This window comes from Syngnathus typhle, unplaced genomic scaffold, assembly GCF_033458585.1.
Source record: "Syngnathus typhle isolate RoL2023-S1 ecotype Sweden unplaced genomic scaffold, RoL_Styp_1.0 HiC_scaffold_367, whole genome shotgun sequence".
Lineage (NCBI taxonomy): Eukaryota > Metazoa > Chordata > Actinopteri > Syngnathiformes > Syngnathidae > Syngnathus > Syngnathus typhle.
In genome coordinates, this window is record NW_026872270.1 from 1 (window position 1) to 5000 (window position 5000).

Genomic DNA, 5000 nt, shown 5'->3' on the forward strand with positions numbered 1-5000 from the left:
CTAAGTGCCAACGGCTCTTGCCGCCGCTAATGTGTCCGCTTTGCCTGGTTCCCTCGGTTCGGCCACAAACGGCGAAAAATCAGCCTCTCCTTCTGGAGCTCGCCTAAGTGCCAACGGCTCTTGCGCCGTAATGTGTCCGCTTTGCCTGGTTCCCTCGGTCGGCCAAAATAGCGAAAAACCAGCCTCTCCTTCTGAGCTCGCCTAAGTGCCAACGGCTCTTGCGCCGTAATGTGTCCGCTTTGCCTGGTTCCCTCGGTCGGCCACAAACGGCGAAAAATCAGCCTCTCCTTCTGGGAGCTCGCCTAAGTGCCAACGGCTCTTGCGCCGTAATGTGTCCGCTTTGCCTGGTTCCTCGGTCGGCCACAAATAGCGAAAAACCAGCCTCTCCTTCTGGAGCTCGCCTAAGTGCCAACGGCTCTTGCGCCGTAATGTGTCCGCTTTGCCTGGTTCCCTCGGTCGGCCACAAACGGCGAAAAATCAGCCTCTCCTTCTGGAGCTCGCCTAAGTGCCAACGGCTCTTGCGCCGTAATGTGTCCGCTTTGCCTGGTTCCCTCGGTCGGCCACAAATAGCGAAAAACCAGCCTCTCCTTCTGGAGCTCGCCTAAGTGCCAACGGCTCTTGCGCCGTAATGTGTCCGCTTTGCCTGGTTCCCTCGGTCGGCCACAAACGGCGAAAAATCAGCCTCTCCTTCTGGAGCTCGCCTAAGTGCCAACGGCTCTTGCGCCGTAATGTGTCCGCTTTGCCTGGTTCCCTCGGTCGGCCACAAATAGCGAAAAACCAGCCTCTCCTTCTGGAGCTCGCCTAAGTGCCAACGGCTCTTGCGCCGTAATGTGTCCGCTTTGCCTGGTTCCCTCGGTCGGCCACAAACGGCGAAAAATCAGCCTCTCCTTCTGGAGCTCGCCTAAGTGCCAACGGCTCTTGCGCCGTAATGTGTCCGCTTTGCCTGGTTCCTCGGTCGGCCACAAATAGCGAAAAACCAGCCTCTCCTTCTGGAGCTCGCCTAAGTGCCAACGGCTCTTGCGCCGTAATGTGTCCGCTTTGCCTGGTTCCCTCGGTCGGCCACAAACGGCGAAAAATCAGCCTCTCCTTCTGGAGCTCGCCTAAGTGCCAACGGCTCTTGCGCCGTAATGTGTCCGCTTTGCCTGGTTCCCTCGGTCGGCCACAAATAGCGAAAAACCAGCCTCTCCTTCTGGAGCTCGCCTAAGTGCCAACGGCTCTTGCGCCGTAATGTGTCCGCTTTGCCTGGTTCCCTCGGTCGGCCACAAACGGCGAAAAATCAGCCTCTCCTTCTGGAGCTCGCCTAAGTGCCAACGGCTCTTGCGCCGTAATGTGTCCGCTTTGCCTGGTTCCCTCGGTCGGCCACAAATAGCGAAAAATCAGCCTCTCCTTCTGGAGCTCGTGCCAACTTTGGCGAATATTTTCTAAGTGCCAACGGCTCTTGCGCCGTAATGTGTCCGCTTTGCCTGGTTCCCTCGGTCGGCCACAAATAGCGAAAAACCAGCCTCTCCTTCTGGAGCTCGCCTAAGTGCCAACGGCTCTTGCGCCGTAATGTGTCCGCTTTGCCTGGTTCCCTCGGTCGGCCACAAATAGCGAAAAATCAGCCTCTCCTTCTGGAGCTCGCCTAAGTGCCAACGGCTCTTGCGCCGTAATGTGTCCGCTTTGTCTGGTTCCCTCGGTCGGCCACAAACGGCGAAAAATCAGCCTCTCCTTCTGGAGCTCGTGCCAACTTTGGCGAATATTTTCTAAGTGCCAACGGCTCTTGCGCCGTAAAGTGTCCGCTTTGCCTGGTTCCCTCGGTCGGCCACAAATAGCGAAAAATCAGCCTCTCCTTCTGGAGCTCGTGCCAACTTTGGCGAATATTTTCTAAGTGCCAACGGCTCTTGCGCCGTAATGTGTCCGCTTTGCCTGGTTCCCTCGGTCGGCCACAAATAGCGAAAAACCAGCCTCTCCTTCTGGAGCTCGCCTAAGTGCCAACGGCTCTTGCGCCGTAATGTGTCCGCTTTGCCTGGTTCCCTCGGTCGGCCACAAACGGCGAAAAACCAGCCTCTCCTTCTGGAGCTCGCCTAAGTGCCAACGGCTCTTGCGCCGTAATGTGTCCGCTTTGCCTGGTTCCCTCGGTCGGCCACAAATAGCGAAAAATCAGCCTCTCCTTCTGGAGCTCGTGCCAACTTTGGCGAATATTTTCTAAGTGCCAACGGCTCTTGCGCCGTAATGTGTCCGCTTTGCCTGGTTCCCTCGGTCGGCCACAAATAGCGAAAAACCAGCCTCTCCTTCTGGAGCTCGCCTAAGTGCCAACGGCTCTTGCGCCGTAATGTGTCCGCTTTGCCTGGTTCCCTCGGTCGGCCACAAATAGCGAAAAACCAGCCTCTCCTTCTGGAGCTCGCCTAAGTGCCAACGGCTCTTGCGCCGTAATGTGTCCGCTTTGCCTGGTTCCCTCGGTCGGCCACAAACGGCGAAAAATCAGCCTCTCCTTCTGGAGCTCGCCTAAGTGCCAACGGCTCTTGCGCCGTAATGTGTCCGCTTTGCCTGGTTCCCTCGGTCGGCCACAAATAGCGAAAAACCAGCCTCTCCTTCTGGAGCTCGCCTAAGTGCCAACGGCTCTTGCGCCGTAATGTGTCCGCTTTGCCTGGTTCCCTCGGTCGGCCACAAACGGCGAAAAATCAGCCTCTCCTTCTGGAGCTCGCCTAAGTGCCAACGGCTCTTGCGCCGTAATGTGTCCGCTTTGCCTGGTTCCCTCGGTCGGCCACAAATAGCGAAAAACCAGCCTCTCCTTCTGGAGCTCGCCTAAGTGCCAACGGCTCTTGCGCCGTAATGTGTCCGCTTTGCCTGGTTCCCTCGGTCGGCCACAAACGGCGAAAAATCAGCCTCTCCTTCTGGAGCTCGCCTAAGTGCCAACGGCTCTTGCGCCGTAATGTGTCCGCTTTGCCTGGTTCCCTCGGTCGGCCACAAATAGCGAAAAACCAGCCTCTCCTTCTGGAGCTCGCCTAAGTGCCAACGGCTCTTGCGCCGTAATGTGTCCGCTTTGCCTGGTTCCCTCGGTCGGCCACAAACGGCGAAAAATCAGCCTCTCCTTCTGGAGCTCGCCTAAGTGCCAACGGCTCTTGCGCCGTAATGTGTCCGCTTTGCCTGGTTCCCTCGGTCGGCCACAAATAGCGAAAAACCAGCCTCTCCTTCTGGAGCTCGCCTAAGTGCCAACGGCTCTTGCGCCGTAATGTGTCCGCTTTGCCTGGTTCCCTCGGTCGGCCACAAACGGCGAAAAATCAGCCTCTCCTTCTGGAGCTCGCCTAAGTGCCAACGGCTCTTGCGCCGTAATGTGTCCGCTTTGCCTGGTTCCCTCGGTCGGCCACAAATAGCGAAAAACCAGCCTCTCCTTCTGGAGCTCGCCTAAGTGCCAACGGCTCTTGCGCCGTAATGTGTCCGCTTTGCCTGGTTCCCTCGGTCGGCCACAAACGGCGAAAAATCAGCCTCTCCTTCTGGAGCTCGCCTAAGTGCCAACGGCTCTTGCGCCGTAATGTGTCCGCTTTGCCTGGTTCCCTCGGTCGGCCACAAATAGCGAAAAACCAGCCTCTCCTTCTGGAGCTCGCCTAAGTGCCAACGGCTCTTGCGCCGTAAAGTGTCCGCTTTGTCTGGTTCCCTCGGTCGGCCACAAACGGCGAAAAATCAGCCTCTCCTTCTGGAGCTCGTGCCAACTTTGGCGAATATTTTCTAAGTGCCAACGGCTCTTGCGCCGTAAAGTGTCCGCTTTGTCTGGTTCCCTCGGTCGGCCACAAATAGCGAAAAATCAGCCTCTCCTTCTGGAGCTCGCGCAAGTGCCAACGGCTCTTGCGCCGTAAAGTGTCCGCTTTGTCTGGTTCCCTCGGTCGGCCACAAATAGCGAAAAATCAGCCTCTCCTTCTGGAGCTCGTGCCAACTTTGGCGAATATTTTCTAAGTGCCAACGGCTCTTGCGCCGTAATGTGTCCGCTTTGTCTGGTTCCCTCGGTCGGCCACAAATAGCGAAAAATCAGCCTCTCCTTCTGGAGCTCGTGCCAACTTTGGCGAATATTTTCTAAGTGCCAACGGCTCTTGCGCCGTAATGTGTCCGCTTTGTCTGGTTCCCTCGGTCGGCCACAAATAGCGAAAAATCAGCCTCTCCTTCTGGAGCTCGTGCCAACTTTGGCGAATATTTTCTAAGTGCCAACGGCTCTTGCGCCGTAAAGTGTCCGCTTTGCCTGGTTCCCTCGGTCGGCCACAAATAGCGAAAAATCAGCCTCTCCTTCTGGAGCTCGCGCCAACTTTGTCAAAAAATTTCTAAGTGCCAACGGCTCTTGCGCCGTAAAGTGTCCGCTTTGCCTGGTTCCCTCGGTCGGCCACAAATAGCGAAAAATCAGCCTCTCCTTCTGGAGCTCGCGCCAACTTTGTCAAAAAATTTCTAAGTGCCAACGGCTCTTGCGCCGTAAAGTGTCCGCTTTGCCTGGTTCCCTCGGTCGGCCACAAATAGCGAAAAATCAGCCTCTCCTTCTGGAGCTCGCGCCAACTTTGTCGAAAAATTTCTAAGTGCCAACGGCTCTTGCGCCGTAAAGTGTCCGCTTTGTCTGGTTCCCTCGGTCGGCCGCAAATAGCGAAAAATCAGCCTCTCGCCCGTCAGGTACCAGGCGTTGGGGTACCAGGGGTAAGTGCAGTACCAGCTTTGGTCTGTTGGTGCGCCAGAGTACGATGAGTTGGTCCCCCTAGTCACTGTACTCATTACCTTTACCCCCAAATCGCAAAATATAGTCAGAACGAGTGTGGGGAACACAAGTTTTGGCCCCGAGAACCAGGCGGCTGGTGTCTCTAGCGATGTGTTCCCCCCCAAAAAGTGTTCACATGCTCGGACAGCGAACCTAGGAGCTACCGCAAAGCACTCTGGAAGTGCAAGAGCGAAAAATTTTCTAAGTACAAAAACTCTCGAAAATTTTCAAAGTGTCACAGTGCTCGAAAATTTTCAAAGTGCTACATGCTTTCCATCCAAGGAAGGAATAG